The following is a 20,694-nucleotide window of genomic DNA, read 5'->3' on the forward strand; positions in this document are numbered from 1 at the left end:
ATTGTTCAATTGCTGCATTATTGTGGAGTGACATTAAAATAAACTATCTATCTATCTATCTATCTATCTATCTATCTATCTACTGTATCTAACTTTCCATCTACTGTATCTATCCTCCCTTCAAACACCGATGCCTCAACAACTGGCGAATAATGAATGTATTAGTCATGAGTCAGATTCTAGGCATGGGGGATGTTTCTGTTCAGACATTTCCTTAGTGGGAGTCACCATAATGAAGCATCTCAGAGTAAACAGAAGAAGGAGAGTACTGTATAGTGTGGGAGACCACATCATTGTGGGTGTATCAGTAATTTAAAGCTGTTCTAACCTGACAGGCAGAGAGAAAAGGGAGAGCAGGAAGAGAGGTCCTGTTGGCTGGGATGACAACAGAGGGGACTGTTTACTGAAGGGCCCCAAGGTAAGACAGCCTTTGTGGGCCCATGTCAAGCAGACAAACCTGCTTTGTGTCTCATGCTGTCAGAACATACCAACCCACGTCCTGAGAGACACACATTTCCCTGCCTCCCACAGCTGACAGAAAGGATGCGACAGACTGTCATTCTCTGTCTGCGTCTATTGATGTATGATGGTGAAAGGGTTTGAAAAAGGAACAGAGACATTTTAGACACTGTATACTCACAGATCACCCACATGACAAATGCATTATGCATTCAACATGTCTGAGAGAGCTTCTGCAGATTGTCAAGGTATCCGGGTCAGATACCATAATGTATGAAATATCTTCAATTGCAAACTGAGCATAGGATGATTTGTTTCTCCTTGATCAAGTGCAATTCTAGATTGTTGTTCTTTGTAGGTTTGATTAGACATTGACTGGTGTTTACCCATGTCAGATAAAGCCCTGTCTGGTAGCCTGGGGCACCTAAACAAGCAGTAAAGTATTGATGAAAACAAATGGTTTCAGTTGATAACCACAAAAAGTTATGCAGCAAGTCAGATCTGATGAGAGAGAGGGACAGGTAGACCAGGGCTGTCTCTGTATGGTGGACTAGCATTTTGATCGGCTCAAGGATGAACAAAGCCTGGTCTCATTTAAAGTCAGCTCTGGTGTATCTAGCTTGAGGGAGTCTGTCTAATTCTGTCTCAAAATTATTCTGAGCAAACAGGAAGTATTACAGCTCCCAAACAGGGAGTTGTCTTGACAATGAGTCCAGCTGTCAAGGGTTAGCTGCCAATATCATTTCAATGCAAATGTGTCCTCATGAAGGTTCATGACAAATACAAAGAAATATAAATTACACAAACAAAAAAAGATGCCGAAGACCATCAACAGAGATGGGTGTTTACCATCACTAAGCAGCAGGGTTATTGTATTTCTTTAGTGAGAGGCTTTCAGGGGTTTCTTTGGGTTTTGAAAAAAAAGATCAGGATCCAGGTATTGATTTAAAGTGCAAGCATGGCAAGGAATGTTAAGTGAATTTGTGCCCATATGGCTTTGATGTGATTCATGTCTCTCTTATCATAGGTCTTTAGCTGCTCACATACTAATGAGATTGGCCTGGCCTTAATGAGAGCGCCCCCTACATCAGACATCATCCTGCTCCTACTGCTTGAGTTGAAATGTTACCCATTACAACAGTATGTGGCTGAACGCTTAAGTGGGAGAAAGAAATATAGCTGGCAGGTCATGAAAATGCAATTATTGGAATAATATTAAATTAGGGGTAGTTAGCAATCATTTCATGGGTGTGTGCAATTCCTGACATAGAATCATGTCTTAACTGAGATCCAAAGCACATAGGATTCATGAGATTCATGACACACAGTGATGCCTCTGATAGCAACCTTTATTAGTGCTTCCATAGTTTAAAAACATAATGTTGTTAACTGACATGACATACTATCTATTACTATACTACCGTTTAGTATCATAATCAGTCCATTCTGTAAATTTGAATACTTATAGTTAATGATATGCATAAAAATATGGTATCAAATCATATTTCCACAATGCTAGCAAAACTATGTAACAATCAGGATCTCTGAATGTCCTTTTGTGTTTAATTTATTTTCCAGCCATTTTATAAGGTCCTAATTATCAAATCCTTTCAGCTTCCTCAGATACAAAAAGGAAGGGGGCAACACAAGATTCATCGAGGATCAAAGCAGGACATTCTCAATCCCTACAACGCCCTCTCCACCAGAGAGTTTGAAGATTCCCTCTGTTCGTCAGCAGTGAATCCCTCACTTTGTTCTGTCTTTCTGAGTGCACCCTCTGAGGAGAACACAGAAGGCAATGATAGACTTGTTTGTCAACTGCAATTAACCCAAAGTGCTCAGAATGCTTTTTATCCTTTTATCTCTCTTCACAGGGCGATTTCTGCCAGGCCTCCTTATTAAAGCTGTCATATTACCCTTTCTTACCCTTCCTTTGCTAAGTTTGAGAGAGTTTTGAACACTGTTCTTTCTTTATTGCTGCCAGAGAAGAATAGTTTCTATATAATGATACCTAAGCGGAAAAAAAGTATACATAAATAGATTAAAGGAGTAATTAATATGCTTAAAGTAAAGTTGTAATGACTTTGTTCTTTTGTGTACTTACTCAAAGTATATTTTAATGTCATGCCCTTAAATGTGTGCTTTAGTATACTTGCAAAAAAACTTTAAACTGTATTTTAGTGTAGTTACAAAAAGTATACTTTACTGTGATGGAATTTAACCTGTACTTTAGTCCACAAAAATATATATACAAAAAGTATAATTGATACCTTGGTCCCAACCACACCCAGACTAAAGATGGCCTCAATGGCACTTCATGCATTAATAAAGGCTGAATATTAAAATTAAAGAACATAAATACCAAGGCATTTTTGAGACAATTAAAGTGTTATTTTTAGGATACACAGGAATATGCTAGTGACAGTGATTATTAACACACTAATATACTTCATACTATTTGACAGTTGCTTTGAATATGACTAAGAGTACATTCTAACTGTGTGGAAAGTACATTTCAGATAATCCATTATTAGTATACTTAAATATGAATGAAGAGAGGTCAATTTAACATATTTTAAATATACATATTATGCTAAAAACCTAAATAATTCACAATTGATATACATTAAATACAACTTAAATACGATTTAAGCTGAGTCATTGACGTATCCTTTAATATTCTTTATTTAAGTATATTTAAACTCAAGTATATTAGAAATATAATACTTTACTATAAACTATACTTAAAGTATATATTTTTTCACTTGGGTATATATACTGTACAGTTCAGTATCTCCTGAAACCACATCCCTCTCTCTAGAAGAATAAATGTGATATGGTGTTTTCTATATTGGTTTGTTATGCCCCAGAAGGTTGACTTTTAAATGAAAGGTTCTTACCAGAAGGACTAGAAGCACAGACATTAGTTTTCTGATTCTACCAAAAAAAGAGCTAGTAATTCAACTGTGGAATGTTTTCTCTAACTCACATAGACTGTGTGTGCAAAGAGGAAGACTAATAAACATCAGTGGCATGAAATTGGCCAATGCCTCAGGCTCATACTGGCGATAAGAACCATGGTAATGGAGCTATCTATTTATCTATTGCATGAGTAATTAGGAGGTAGATGGGGCAGGAGGAGCAGAAGAGGCAGGGCCTCTGAGTAAAGAAAGCTGCTGGGAAAGCTAAATGATATTTGGTTCCATCTGGAGGGATGGTAGAGGGCTAGGGATAATGAGGAAACCCTACTGGCTGGCTGGCTGGTCTGCTGGCTGGCTGGCAGGCTGGCTCTTCCTCCTGCAGCAGAGGAGGAGAGAGCTGCCCCTGGCACAGGTCCAGGTACCCAGGGCAGAATTAAAAGGTCTTGGACGGGTTGGCGGTGGGAAACATGGAGGGATTAGTGTAAATTAAGTTTAGTAGAGTTACGCGGGTGTAATCTTTTCCTCATTGTCGAGCACTGTTCAGTTTTATTCTGTTCTGTACTGTATCACCTTCCTTGGTTATTACGAGAGAATCTAAGATTCCCATGGGCCTCTCCTAAAGGTTACTGTGTTGTACAGTGAGAGGGATTCCTCTGTCTGCCCCATTCAAATGTGCTACAATTTGTGTTGTGGATCAGGGGTGAGTTTCCTAAAACCTTTGTAGCTTACTTTGCAAAGTCGTTCATAAGAGTCTTCTGCAATTCAAGTGGGTTTTCAGAAACCCTTTGTAGCTCACGAGAGCTGCAGAGCACTCTAGGAGCATCCAAAGAGTGTTGTTAGGTGAAATTTGCCCTCCCACTTTACATTAAACATTGACAATGGACAAACATAAACAGACAACTAACAAGTTTAAATCTCGCCGATGACCAGATATAGGTCTTGGCATACAAAATCAAATATATAGTTTTTACATAAACATGGACATCAGTGATCATCACCTTGATTTATTGTGGTGCCTTGAGAAAAGAAAAGATGCAGCTTCTTTTTACAAACAGATGCAGCTTCTTTTTACAGCTCAGCATAAAGTCTACATTTCAGATAAAGAGTTTTGTGTAGGCCTGCATTATAAATTGTTAACTGTAACAAAGACATTTCTTAATCAACATGATTATGATATAGCACATAATATAGACTACCAGTCTGTGATATTTACATTTTCAAAACTAATGGATACATTGATATCGAACATGCCTGTCAAAGTGCATGCTTCAATGTCGACATAGGCAAACGTTTATTATAGAACTGGTGCAGTGTCAGTCTTCTAGATGATGAGTAGATGTTTTGATGTGCAGACAAGGTGAATGTACAAAATACTAAAGAGATTAAACAGGTTCTACTGCCTCTAAAGTTTGCTCCAGAATGTCATTCTGGCACAATGGGAGTAAATGTTCAGAAAGTATATGCAAGTATAAACCATGTATCAAACTACCCAGTTATTAATTGTTGTGGATTCATTAACAAATAATGTTTAAATGTTTATATGGTGTTTATTAGCAGACCTTCAATTTAAGTGTGACTAAGTAATGTATGCAGAACATCGCTGGTTTAAATTGTGCTTGGGATGCTAATTTTTGTGTGCTGTGTGCTAATTTTTGCGAACTGTTGTTGCTTAGGAAGGCATTGTTTGCTAATGCCTTCCTATTACTCTATGCACAAAGAATGTATTCTTTGGTCTGCAGAAGCGGTCCCCCAGAACATATTCTGTTGAAGATATTCTGTTGTGTTGCCATATAAAAAACGTTTAAAAGTTCTAGGTTGCTAAAACTTTAATGTAAGCCAGTTTGAAGTGGCATACCGTCGGTAGTTTGTTTGGGGCGTCAAAGCTTTCTTTGCAGCATAACTTAGTAAATACGTTGGCTGGCTGCAAGGACTCTATGCTCTCTGTGAAAGTCTGTTTTGAAGTAACAGTGAAGTTGTAGGACAGCATTAATAAAATGCAGCAAATATGTGCATGATGAAAGAGTCTTAACAAAGGGGGAGCAGAGGAAGATAAACCTCTGTTATAGTTTGCCTCTGCAAAACGATGCTTCTTGCCATTCCCCATCCAGCTGAAATGGACAGACAGATGGAAGGAATTTATGCAGTAAGGGAGAACGCACCATGCATTTCAGTGACACTCGTCCCCTAATTTTCTCCCCAGGGGAGCTGAGGAGAAGGGGGATACAAGAGATGGAGAGTGGGTTACTATATGGGTGGAGGATGTAATCACTGCAAATTAAATATGGCGATGCAGTGCACCCACCCCATAGTCTCTCCGGAACTGTGCTGAAAGGACTCAGCCTCATTAAGGGGATTAGACTAATAACTCGGAGGAGTCTGACACTATGTCCTCCTTCCTATCTTTCCCAGGCCCTATAGCAGACTATATGTCAACTTTCTTTCACCAGGAGGTGAATTATTTCCCATGAAGCTAAAGAATTACAAAATGGGAGAAAACCAATCGTTATGATTTCAAGTATTGAATTTACAGAAGAAAGGCCTACAGTGATTCAGTAAAACAGGGGAAAGATTACAATTATTTGAGTCTACAATCTTAAAAGACAGATTGGAAATGTTCAGTTTGAAATGTGGATGAACCAATTTAGTTATCTTTTTGGTGCCGTCTGGCTTGTTGTTTTGTTCTCCTTCCATCTGTGTGGCTGTGTGGCCATGTTTAAGTGTGCTGGGCAGCCTTGTGTGTCCATATGGAGTTAGAATGAGCACCATTTTACTATGTGGGTTGAATCAACCAATATTGCTGCTGGGACATTTTATTTTCTATATCTCCAGCTGTCCCCTTTTACAGTCTGCGTCTGGGAGTAGAGAAGACCTAGGGCCTGTTAGCATCCAAATGACTGATGGTATAATGTAGGTGTAAATGGGGTCTGACGTCATGAATACACATACTAAAAAGAAGGAAAAGGCCTTCACCAATATAAAAGGACTGAGGTGAGGATGATGAGGTCATTTGATTAAACATTTCATATCCTGCACAGGGATATTAATGGACCTTAAGATGGTGTTTGCAAACTGGGCTCGCGACCTCCACACTCTTTACCAAATGAAATCTGAGGTTGCACATTGTAAGGGTATACTGTATATAGCCCTAAGGGCTGCTTCATGCATGCATAAGTGAATAATACAATAGTTATCTCCATTTCGTGCACTATTTTTTATTTTGTTTAAACTGTGGTAGACATTTTCCTTTGAAATGCACAGAATTGGGTTGGAGCTGCTCTTCCTAGGTACCCATTTTCATGCAAACAGCAATAGGAGGTCAGGGATTCAATTGTATACACAGGTCAACCCCACTACCAACCCAGCCCTGTATCATAACCTTTGCATGCAAAAATTGGTTTTGTTTGTTAATTATTGCTGCTAACCTTAGCCCAACCCTAGCCCTAACTATAACTCTTACCTTTACTACTTGAAGTTAATGCCTAATACTGCCTAACCGCCACATTAGTCCTATACGTCTTTTATTTTGACGAAAAAGGAGATTCCCTAGACATCTGGTATTTTGACGAAATAGGACATTGCTTAGACATAGCATGAGGACATTTTGCAATGATGCCATGTTGCTCCTCCAATAAAGAAAAAAAGCAAACTCCAAACATCTGAGACCTGCTTTCATGAGGTGGATGGTGTACTATCACAAGCCCTATGATGAATATGTATTATAAAAACTGCTCTCTGATCAAACGAGATAATGAAAAAACTGAGCCACTCTTTCAGTTTGTAGACATGTTTTGGTTATGCATTTATTCTTGTGATTACATATGACAGCTTTTGCTGTCAGGATCTCTATTTGTTTGTATACGCTCAAGCTGTGAACAGGCTCTATGCTGAATTGCAGCATGGGAGACAGAATGGAACTTGAGGGGCATGAAAAGGATTGTTTTTCCTGCATTATTGACTCTCAAAGACACAGCTTCAGAGTTCAGTAGCATCTATTGCCTCCAAAATTCTAATTTCTTCATCCTCCAGGGGCGAGAAGAGCACGGGGAGATGGAGGGATGAAAGGTCCTCTGGTGAGAGGCTGGGTTCTCCTGTAAGTAAACAGTCCCTGGAGGAGTCTCTCTGTCAGAGTGCAGCAAGAGGAGGCCATGTGCATTGATTATCAGCCAAACCAGAAACAACCAGATGTTCAGCATCCAGTCCACATCATTAGCCTAATATGATGCATTAGCATGAAGAATGATAACTTCCCTTTAATTGTTATGTGGAAAACAACATAAATCACTGATTAGAGCTGATTAGTTTTCTGATGAATACACAGCTAAATATATTTTTTGCACATTAAAGGAGAGCAGGCAAACAGAATAATATGCACCTGCATGTCTACAGTACTTGACTCTATCTAGTTTTCTGAGTAGATGTTTGAAAAATGATCTCTCTGGAGAGGTAGCCATGAATGCCTAATTTCCTCATGGCTCATAAAATACTGGCGGGACTACTGATTGATTCCAGCACCTATGAATAAACCTAGATCCTGTTTCTGATTTAGGGGGTCATTTGACAAATACAGTCTTAAACACCAAGCTCAATGTGACAAATGACAGTGTCAGTGACATATGGTATACAGGTGCACTTTGTCAAATACCTAGGCTCAGAATCAGATCTGGTCATACTTGGTATAATTTCCCTGGATGGATTAAATCTAAATCCAGTGAGATTATTACATCTCTAGGATAATTATGATTTAATCTGATGAAAACTGAATGTAAAGCATTTGACAACATAATTGTATTCCCTGGAGTGCAATCTTGCATATTGACACTACAGAAAGACAACAGTGTGTGTGTGTGTGTGTGTGTGTGTGTGTGTGTGTGTGTGTGTGTGTGTGTGTGTGTGTGTGTGTGTGTGTGTGTGTGTGTGTGTGTGTGTGTGGGTTTCATTGTTTTACAGCCTTTTAAAGTTCAAGCCAGACACACACAGATGCCAGATACTTAATAAATACTTAGTAAATCCTAATGAGAGGATGAAACAGACCATGAAGAGAAGAGACAAAGAGAGGTAACCATCATGAGCCGAGGCAAATCCAGCTCAGAGTCCAAACTTTAAGAGGAGATTTGGTCATAAAGACAGTTGAAATTAAAGGTTTTCAGGGGGGATGAAAAGACTCTTGATTTGCCAACATTGTCTCCTAATTAAATTGTGTACCTATACACAATAGTACGTATTCCCTATTGCATGTCCTGGTTGAAGCATTGGAGAGATTTTTGGACGATATGTCAAAAACTGAAGATACATTACGTGAGGGTAAGTGAATTTCCGTGACCTACGTAAGAAGTGAATCTTTTATTAACTTTGAATTGCATGGCGTAAGGCATTATTAGGCATTGATTTCAAGTGGTTACAGTAAAGGTAAATTGTCTGGGGAAAGCATTAGCAAACAGCATTCGCAACAATAATTTGTCAATAGCACGATTTGAACCCTCATCATGCAGATTGCAAGGCAAGCTGTTAATGGATCCTTTTTTGTGAAGGAACATTATATAACAGGTTTTTCATTAATATTCTCATCCAGTCTCAGTTCAGAGCAATAATGACTTTTTGCCAACACACCCTCTCCACATTACCCTACCAGTTCTGCCATTGAATGGAGCAGAAGGCATTGAATTTACTCTCTAGTATGCATCTGCACATGGAGAGAGTATGGAATAGAAAGTATACATTTTGAATAGCACCAACAGGCACAATACAGTGACAAAGATGTTTCTAGTCCATGAAGTGTCTGGATGCATAGCCTACAGCAAGAATGCCTACAACTAACACTTTACTGCTCATGTTATATAACCAGTTACAACCTGTTCTTTTAACCATCCAGGCTGAGGGCTTCAAGTCCTTGTCTGTCAAGGGTAGAGGAATACTCTGCCTGACCCCGTATTTCTTACTTTATACACAGCAGGGGATCGTTCTTCCTTTGATTTTGTATCATTCTGTTGTGTTCACAGTACCATGATTAATCACTTGTAACATATTATTACTGTAGAGTAATACAGACTTCGAAGTCTTACTCTAACTACTGTACATATTTTTGGATCATTTCAAATATGGTGTCATTGCTCAAGTAAAGATGGTTAAAATACATGGGCGGAGCAAATTAGGATTGACAGCATTGAAAGCTCTATCAACCTACAGACTGCCAAACATGTTTCAGAGGAACATCATGACTTGGCTCACGGTAGATATGAAGTAATGTACTTCAATATGCAATGCTGAACCAACTCTGCCCCCTGGTGGCACTTTAAAACATGCAGGCTGTAACTCACCTCTCGCTTTCATCACAAGCCTTTGTCACAGGCAACCACTTATGTCACACACAGTGCAAGATGTTGACTCATCCCAGCTTTAGCCTTCTTTGTATGTATCTGTGTGAGGTCTGTGAGGTTCATTTGCATGTATTGATTGTTTATTCCTTTGAGGCCCTTTGGAATAAAGAAATTCTTCATTACTCCTCTGCCATCTTCTCTTTCTAAAATGAAGAGATGAGACAAGTCAAATATTCCTATCAGATGGTGTGACCCTATCTCTATGGAAACGTGTGCTTGTTCCTCCGTGCGTGGCGAGGTGCCAAGCTTTCATGTCGCAAGAGAGGCCACTAAAAGAGATGTTCACATGTTGTTTCATCTGCCTGTACTCAATATTCTTATATATTCACCCCTCAAGATTGATCCGGTCAGGTAAACACCTCCAACTGTTGCTTTTCCTATACATTCAATTTATTCAAAGAATTTCCTAAAGTCACTGTGCATTATCACTAGGGTGGGTGAAAATGTGAGTTTCATGACCGTTTTAATCATACTGTAGTGGTCAAAGTCCAACTGTCTGAGTGTATATGCCCAGCATGCACCAAGCTGGTGCCACCAGGCGGTCTGAGTGACATTGAGCTGGAGGCAGAAACAAGGACGGAGTCTCTCACTGCCCCCTGGACGTCCATCAGCACAGCTGGCCAGGAGAAGAAACCCACCCAACAGCTTCACTTTGTATGTATCTGTGGATGTGTGAGGTTTGTGTGTGTGTGTATTGATTGTTCCTTTGAAACCCTTTGAAATAAGGAATTTCTTCATTACCCCTCTGCCATTGCCTCTTTCGAAAATGAAGAGATGAGACAGGTCAATCGTTCCTTTCAGATGGTGTGACCCTTCTGTGTCATAAGAGAGGTAATGAAAAGCCACTGAAAGGGATGTTCACATGTTGTTTCAGCTGCCTGTACTCAGTACTCCTATACTACTCACTCCTAGAGATTGATCCACCTACAAATATTGCTTTTACTATTCAGTAAATTAATTCAAAGAATTTCTCAAAGTCACTGTTTCACCAGGGTGGGCGAAAATGTGAATTTCATGAAAACAATTTCATGTTTTTAATCATACTGTAGCGGTCAAAGTCCAACTGTCTGAGTGTATATGCCCAGCATGCACCAAGCTGGTGCCACCAGGCGGTCTGAGTGACATTGAGCTGGAGGCAGAAACAAGGACGGAGTCTCTCACTGCCCCCTGGACGTCCATCAGCACAGCTGGCCAGGAGAAGAAACCCACCCAACAGCTTCAATGGGAATCGTTTAGAGCAGAGCATGTCCATCAGCAGGCCTCTAACAATGCAACAGCATCATGCTGCTGTACGCTGACTCTGATGGACCATTATGTCTAAATGACAGTTTATTATAATTATAAATCATTATTTATTGTACATATCATATATTATTATTATTATTATTATTATTATTATTATTATTATTATTATTATTATATATATTTATTAACATTAAAAGGCAATATTTTTTTCATTATTACCTATCTGATGTTATTTGTTATTTTAATTACTGTTCCACCAATGGTACTGTATAAGATTCACAATCAGGGATTGTATGGTATCATAGACTGGTATGTCCTGATCCCAAGTTAACCATGGAGGCAGTTCTTACATCTTGATAAATTGACTATCCCTACTATGCAACTTGTCCTTGGTGTGTAATTGCTTGACAGTGTGTTATTGATGAGAAGGCTGCGGTGATGTTTCATGGTTTTCATGGGTTTACACATGAAGACGTGGTAGCATGTTGTAACCAGCCAGTGGATGACAACAGTAATTAATCAATCCCATTGACAGGACTGTTCTAATAATGATCTATTGCACGCTCTGATCTATTGTCCTTGACAACATTCATGATCAAAGTACAAAGAATCTGGAGGGCCTTCAAGGACTTGATGCAACGTGATGTAGGAGTGAAAGCAAAGGGGGTGAAGGGGGACATCATGTCACATCTTATGGTAGTCCGTGTACTGCAGGGTTTTCAGGGGAAATACATAAGTGCAGTACAGTATTATGCGGACTTCATACATTGTACCAGGCTGTATATTTTCTCGAGGAGTGGGGTTGTGTTAAGACTACAGGTACAATATATAGAATCAGATAAGGATCGATTATTTCTCTTTGTTGGAGAGATAGAATAGGTCATGCACACAAAGTTGACAATTCTAGCAGCATAGAGTGATTCAGAGTCAATACTGCACCAAGGCTAAACCAGAAATAATTAATCCTTTGGCCTGCTCCATTATTTAGTTAGTAAGTCTGGGTCTGGCGTGGACAGCATGCAGCCCTGGTGTTGAAGATGAGAGCAGAGATGTCTATTGCTGCAGGGAAACTTAGCACAAAGTAGAGCCACGCATCACTGCAAATCAAGTCCTCTCAAACTCTCAGACTGGAATTCCGGCTGCAGGGCTTTCTTTGGAAAAGATCCACCATCTCCAGTAAAACAGGCACACGTTCCATTCACTGAACAGTTGTCATGACAGGATGCATACAAAAGCGTTCTCCCTTGCTGATGGCAAAGACGACAGTCTCATCTGAAGACAATCTCTCTCTCTCTCTCTCTCTCTCTCTCTCTCTCTCTCTCTCTCTCTCTCTTTCTCTCACACACACACACACTCTCCCTCACTCTCACTCTCTCTCTCTCTCTTTCACTCTCTCTCTCTCTCTCTCTCTCTCTCTCTCTCTCTCACTCTCCCTCACTCTCACTCTCTCTCTCTCTCTCTCTCTCTCTCTCTCTCTCACTCTCCCTCACTCTCTCTCTCTCTCTCTCTCTTTCGATGCAACCATTGTTTCCTTTCTCTGCAGCCATCACTCAGTTTGATCAATGTGTGGTGCCATTCTAGGTTTGTATTACATCTCACTGACCCAGCTACTGATAACAACACAGTGTTTTTTAATTGATTAATACTGACCCAGTATTCTCACATTGACCATGGCATTTTCTTTTCTCCAGTGATTCCATTAATGAGAGGATGAAAGTCACTAATTGCTCCCAATGTCTTCATCTACTATCGAAATGTAGGCAATCGAAGGCGGAGAGAGCGCTGTAAGACAGAAATGTGTGTGTGTGTGTGTGTGTGTGTGTGTGTGTGTGTGTGTGTGTGTGTGTGTGTGTGTGTGTGTGTGTGTGTGTTTGTTTTACAGTCGTAGCTGAGATGCTGAGGTGACATAGATAACAAGGGTGACAAAGGGTGAAATGTGACATCACCAAATAGGGTCCCATCATTTCTCTTATTTCCATCCTTTTATCTATCTACCTTTTTCACTAAACTGTAATCAGGTAGAAATGTATAAATCAGGGCAGATATGATTCTTTGTCTTTTACTGTAGAATAGGGAAACTATACATTGCTCTATTAATTGGATTTCCATACACTGTCCTAAATATTCCACAATGCAGTAATACACCCCATGTCTAAGAGCATTATGCTTCTTGAGGTGGAGGTGACAGTGGAAGAGGCAGACATATAACGTCATCCCCAGAACCTTTGTCATGGTCTGTGCTGGTGGCCTTTTCTAATTGACCCCGCCTCTCCACACTGAGTGTCTGACACTGATAACATCAGGCTGTCACTCTCCCACCCCCCTTCCACTCCCTCCTCTCTATCCATTCCCTCTTTTCCCATTGGCAGGGAGAACACTAGAGGTGGCCCCGGACAGGGGTGTACTGATAAGGGGTGTGGTAGCAGCCGTGTGGCGATCCCAGACTGACACGCTGCAGACACACCATCTCCAGGGTCACACAGGCTAATTGGTTTGTGCACATCTGTGACGGATCATTAGGCCTGCTAGGCTGAAGCAGTTCCTCTCTCTGTGGCTGATGGATACAGCAAAAGGTGGTTTAATGTAAGTTGGAGCTGGCAAACATCAAATCACTTAGGGCAATCTGCAGTGTTTACAAACACACAAATAATACAATTGTTTTTTTTATCAAGTTCAGTATTTTCTTCTTTTTTTGATCATTCCTTGTGAGATACCTAGTAGGGGCCACTGCTATGGTGCAGCACAAAGGCGCTATGTAGTTTACTGCATAATGTATTTCGTTAGTTTTTTTACGGATGGTCAGATGCCATTAGTTATATAGCCTTCACTTGACTAATTAACTCAACAAACAAAAGGCAACAGTGAACCCTTGCTCCAATGATTTGCCACGACAAATCCAGAGCCCTGTGTCAATGTTGTGGCACCTGTACCAACTCAATTAGTTAACAGCTGCAACGGGGCATGGGATTGGTGAGTGTGCAGCAGTGCAGGCTCCCTCTTTGTTCCTCATCAAAGTATAATTAGCGTGAGGTGGTGGAGAAAGGTTGTGTGAGGTTCCTCTCCCCCATCCTCTGCCTATCCACCTAAAGGCACTGGGGAGCTGCTGCTGGTAATTGCATGTGGAGTCGTGGAGTCTGGGAAGCAGAGTGGAACACTCCATGGAGACAGTAAGACTCAATTACCAGAGCTGACAGTACCGGTGAGAGAAGTACACACTGGAGGTGTGTCTGTACAGGATAGGAGAGGGGAGAGATGAGCGAGTGTAAGTCCAACATGCTAGATTTGTTCCCTCAAGGTAACTATGACATGGCTGGCATGTTACTGAGAGAAAGGGTTCATGGATGACTGCATGGTCAACTCAGGAGCTGATGTTCCTGCATTCACCTCCATTCAGACCATAATACATTAGGAAGATATACGAAAAAGAGGGAGGAAGCGAATCCCCGAAAAACAGATCCCCTAATTACACCAACAGTGTATTGTGTTCAACTAAAATAGGCTTCTTTGATGGGGTCTGTGCTTTCAAATGGATTGTTGTCAATGCTTTTAACAGTAATGACATTTTAATGAAAGAAAATCCCTTGTATTCAATGCTCATTTGAGCTTAATCTCAACCGCTGATTAATGAGGTCTTCATTCTTCATGTCCTCAGACAGGAAGCTACAGTACGTGAAGGTAGGTTGTATGTGGTGGTTGTGTCATCTCTCTCTCTGTGCAAAATGAACATAGATCTCCTTATATCTGTCTGTCTACCTGCCTGCCTGCTTGCCATATACTGTATATTTATCTATTTCATAGACATATACCCTAAATACCTCAAGGAGTGGCCATTTCCTTTACATGGCTCGCATAAAACCAAAACATCACCATGTTGTATTATACAGTGAGTGTTGCATACATTGTACATGACCAGTGTCATTAATTTTATGGATTTTATGCATATTCTTTATTCCCTAAACTAAGTAAAATGACTCAGTGGTAGCAGAGAATCAAAGCTGAACGTATTGGCCAGCCTTCCCTCCCTGTCGCTCCAGGTGAAGACCATCTGATGGAAGCACCTGCTGCCGGTCCTGCCATATGACCCACAAGACCCCATAGGATGTTCTTACTGCTTTCTGAGGGACACAGTAATTAAATAAAACAGCTGGTCATTTTACACGGTTCACAGGCGTTACAGCAGTCCCAGCTGCAAGTAAGTTGTACATTACCTTCTTTATGGCAAGCTAAAAGATGTTTTAAAGTTGGTTCCAAGAGCACCATGTATAATATGCTCAATAATACACATAATGTGCTCTATTCAAAGCATCTGAGTAATGAAAATCAATAAACAAATCATCCGTAGATTAATCCGAAAATGATGTTGTGGTGTATTATGCTTGCCACAAATGACACTGTTTTCATACTCTGCATTTCCTCAAACGGTCACACCATCTTTTTCCCCCCAAAGTCATGTGGTATGTGGTGAGCAAGCTGAGAGGTTTCGTACTGAATCAGAGCTTTAATCCTCTGGAGAAAGACAGGAAGGTGAGTTAAGGTAAGAGCCTAGCTGAGGTGGTCCTCACAGTGCTGGTGCACATGTTACAATGAATTTAACTGTGATTAATTGAAAACCTGGATTAAGGTTTATGCAAAGTTATTAACAGATAAACCTGGATTTGAGAGCAGACAGGTGTGATATTATCATACAGAGCCTCAGAGAGAGAAAAAGCTCAGTGGTTTCTGCCCACGGTTGTTCCTCCAACAACGCCTTAAACAGACTCCAGTCAGGTGTGTGGGGGAGTATCTCTCCACTGGAAACTGTTGAGGTGAGGGAGGGCACACTGTACATCAAAGTGGAAGGTACTGAATGGTGTATGAGAGTTGTGGAACATACAGTATGTTTTACCAAGCCACAAAGTGCTGCCAGTCAACCCACACACCCCCTTCCTTGAATCTGAGGCAGGTCATTTTGATGACATTTTTGATTCTTAAAAATATTTGCCTTTACAGTATATTTGAAAGCCATGCTTGGGTAGGATTGGGCTGCATTCTCTTAAACGGCATTATGTTGTGCTAACATTTGTGTAAGCAATTCCTGTAAATTCACCATAATAAAGCAATGCTTATAATCCTACTGTAGTTAGCTAAAATGTTGCAAATACGTATTAATTACTTATGATCTACTTTATGTAGAGGAGGGGTGTGTGTGTGGGGGGGTTACAAGATATGAGAACTAAAATGATAGATATCTCATCCTTTGCAGGTATAACCTTAAAAAAAGAATAGAGACACTGGTGTGAAAATTGGGTCATTATACAGTAAACTCCCCCATGTGAAAAACTTTTCAAAAAGGTTTCAGTGGTTAGCCCATTGGCAAGGGGAGGTGGTTTATAGAGTTACAATTACGGTTGATCATGTTTTCACTGCTTTCACAAGTTTGCATCAGACGGAGTGACAAACTGATACAGTAGATGACTAGATGAATCATACTGATCACAAGTATGACAGGTGAATAGTACCTTGAAACCTCAACAATTGCTTTCCTTGATAATCTTTTAGCAAACAACTCATATGATCTTACATAGTCAAGAGAGTTTAGTTAATTTAACTCCATTACTGTCATGCCCCTCTTGACTCCCTATTATAAATACTTAACTATTGAACAAACTAAAGAATCACTGATATGTAGATCATTGATGTATATACTTTACCCTACTGTAGTGAAGAATGGGTGCTTAATTAGATGAGTGGTCCCCCACAATTGATAATCATTTGACCATTGATTGGTTTTATTTGACAAACATTATTTGCCTTCATTATTCTCCACTCCCTTCGGTATGCAGTATGTATCATAGGCTCCCAACCACATGCAGCTTTGTAACAGTGAATGGGTGATGTAAGGGTCGAGATGGAGAAATAGTCCCACTCACTCAGGAACGTATGAAACAGATGACTCACGGCAAAACCACCAAACACCATACAACCCTGCCCACAATGGCCCTGTAGTCACTGTGTTATAGTAGAAGGACGTAACAGAAGCTATGCCTCAACCACTGAGAGTCACAGGAGGCTAAACCATTCTGCTAGCTTCAGTGAAAAGACTCATGTTTAGGTAGCATCAACCTTGGTTTGGTAATCAGATTGACATTCTTGTCTACAGCTCCGAATGCTCAGTAAGGAACAGAAACAAACATATCACAAGAGTTTCTGAATTGTTTCTTGAAACATTAAAACGGGTGGTCACATTAAAAACACAGAATATATAATAGCAATAATTAGTTTAGTGGTTAATTAGAAAACTAAGGTCAGTTGTGAAGTGGTATCAACATTATGTGCTTTATATGTGCCATGACAGCATAATATGCCTTTGATAAAGCCCTACTGCCAGCTTCATCCCAACCATGTCATACAGAGTGTTGCCAGAAATCGTTCTAAGACCTACAGGACAATGGATAAATATCATCCTACCCATTAGAAGTCTGTAGAGCATTTAGGTTGTATAGCTTCACATAAGGTGACCAACCACATTCACTATGACATGTCCAATGTCCTTGAGCTGGCTTGCTTTCAGGGCCAGCTTGGGTGGCTTTATTCAGACTTCCTCAAATCCATTGTCTTTCACAGAGACCTGAAGTATACATGCAAGGAAAACCAAAACTATGTCAAGATCTGCTTTCAGTCAATGCCTGTGAAAATGTCTACATTTTATTGTATTAGTTTGTTACAATGTCGATTTTATAATCATAACGATTAAACAACATTTTGTACGGATTATATATATGCCATTTAGCTGACACTTTTATCCAAAGCGACTTTGACATTGCAGTGAGTATATGTGGTCCCAGCAGGAATCAAACCCACAACCTAAGCGTTGTTAGCGCCATGCTCTACAAACTGAGCCACAGAGGACCACAAGGATTAGAATTACATAGTACATAGTCAACTGCAATATTGTAGGTGAATGCGAAATGTACATACAGTAGTTATGGTTAGGGTTAGAACATAGTTTTTTTAAGTTGAAAAAGTACACACTGTAGTTATCATCAATCCCTAGTTCTGTCTTGGTATTGTGGCATTGCAACAGAAAGTGTACTAGTAACTGTTTCTTCTAAAGGAATCCAACAGTGGAAAGTGATACAGTTAATCTCCTGAGATGCTGCAGGCTCAAGAGCAATCACGATCCAAACTCCCTGAAGTGTAACAGCAGTGATCAACAGAAATAAAATGGTCCCACTGTCATCAGAGCAGAGATCTACAGGACAAGGTAATGAACAGTGCACTCTTAACAGACACTGAGGTGATGTGGTGCTCCACAGGGCTGCATCCCAAGGCCTCTGGAGATAGGGCATTTAGAAAAACAGCCATTACAGGGGAAATGGAGGAATGGAGGCATACAATGTTTCCCTTCTCTTTTCAATAAGTGACTTAAAAGGAAGGGTTTGACCTTGATCAGACAAAATATCTGTGAGACGCAGCCTCCTGCATAGTAATTTGGTTAGTTTGCTCTCTGAGCATATCTATATCTGCTTCACAGCTCTCACAGGGCACGCAGAGTCATGATTATAAATCTGAGGTAAACAGAGGACATCAAAATACCATAAAAAATAAAGGAAATGATTGGACCGATGGCAGGGCCATTCTGTGATTGGAGTCTGATGCAGTACAAAATGAGGCTATATGTCATGCCTTCACAACCTTTTCTTCTGTAATCTGTTCAATGTTTTCTGAACAAGGTCAGAGATGACAGGCTGTAGTTTACTTTGGCAAGTAGTAAGTAAACATGCAAAACAAAAAACACAAGCACAGACACAGCTACTCACCCACATGCATGCACACATGTGCATGCACGCACACATTAAAAGTAGAAGTCAAGTAGAGAGACACAGCTCTGTGTGGGTAGATGTGCTTTCTGATTGTTTTTCAAGTTTCTTTATTGCCTCAGTTGCTGTTCTGCAATTTCACAGCCCAGGGTGTGCAGACTCGCTGAGAATAAATTAAACAGTCTATTGGACTTCCTTTGTCTGCAACTTTGACTCTGAGCAAAATGACAAATGAATCAGAGGTTACCAGCTACATGTGGAATTGGAATAAATACTTGGATGGAGTGGTGTAATTGGACTTATTTCACTCTTGATGATGTATGAAAATATTTGACAAACTTTTATTTTGAAGTGGAAAATCCCTTTAAATTCAGTTAGCTATTGTAGCATAAGATTGGGCTTTCCCTGTACAGTACATAAATCAAACTGATCATTGAAGATGTTTCTGCTGACATACACAAGAGAAAAATGAATGTGTTCATTTTGGGGTTAAAAGCCTGAACAGTTATTGGAAAATGCAGTTGAATCAGATGTAATAAAAACAGTGTTCCTGCTCTGTTGGACATTTTATCGACGTCTTGTTGTTCAGAAAATTAATTTGATAAGATTCAGGCGGCTTTCACCAACCGAGACACTGTGATTCCATGGTGTGTATTAGACAGGCTTGAATGGGTCAGTGTTGATTTGGCAGATGGATCAGCCAACCACTCATACAAAGGCACTCAGAGAGGCTTTAGAGATGAAGCTCACATGTGGGCTTAATGACCACCTGTAGCTGAGATTGACATATTCTCACTTCCATCTGAAAAAATAGATGGTTTAAAGTGTATCACGGTGGTGAGCTGTTGTAAATCCTCAGATATCAGAGTTTTGGAGAGTGCTACTATACAACCATCATCAGTTCTACAACTGGTCAGAAGATTTGACTTTTCCTGATTGGAGCGAAGCACTGTATTGCTACTAGCGTTATATTATTTTCTGGAAACACACAGCACATCAACTACCCCATGTCCCTTACCAGACAGTAGGTAAGACATTTAATGGGAGAATGAGAACGACTTATGTTTTGATTTGTTCACAGGCAAAGCACGCTGCAGAAAGTGTCAAGAGGGGTTGATTGAGAGAAGAACTACAACAACAAACCAGTGCCAGGATGTTAGGTTTTGTAGGAATTAAAGTAGAATTTACAGCACTGGAAGCATGTCAGAGTGGTAGCTATGATGAGAGGGCATGTTCCTCTTGACAAGAGCATGTTGGGCTACATGAGAGCTGCTCGCCCACGATAGCCGCCTGGCTGTGAAATACGATGCAATCCCCTTTGCTGTCTGTGTAAGATATGCAGCGGTGGCGTCGGAAGATGTACGCCTGGGCCTGCTGCTATAACTCTTAGCCCCTCTCCACACCCCCATCTCTGCACTGATGAGCTCACAGTGAAAGAATAGCCTCTCTTATCAGAATGCATGAAGTGCCACTCAGTCCAACCTCAGTAGAGCTGATGACAAACAATTATTCAAAGGCTGCAGACCTGTGTCTGCACATGTGTTCATACAGAGGAGGGCGATGTAAAACACAGTGTATTTCATACTAGTATGGTGTTATCCTGTGATATACTGTACAGTCCAAAACCCTATATAGGGACATGACTTTGAGTCTTTTTTCACTTAGAACCATTCTATTACATTTCATACATTCATTCCATTCATAACTTTGACGTGTTGTTTTGAACTCTCAGGTGCACCTTTACATTTGCGCTTACAGCTATTTTAAAGCCTCAACTTCAAATACGGGTGCTTTTGGTCAAAGTAAGTATGACTACAATATATTTATAGACAGTAACAAAACATGTGCATGCTTGCTCTTTCCATCTTAGATGTATCCAAAACCTTTGAAAGACCA

Source organism: Argentina silus (assembly GCF_951799395.1).
Source record: "Argentina silus genome assembly, chromosome: 12".
Lineage (NCBI taxonomy): Eukaryota > Metazoa > Chordata > Actinopteri > Argentiniformes > Argentinidae > Argentina > Argentina silus.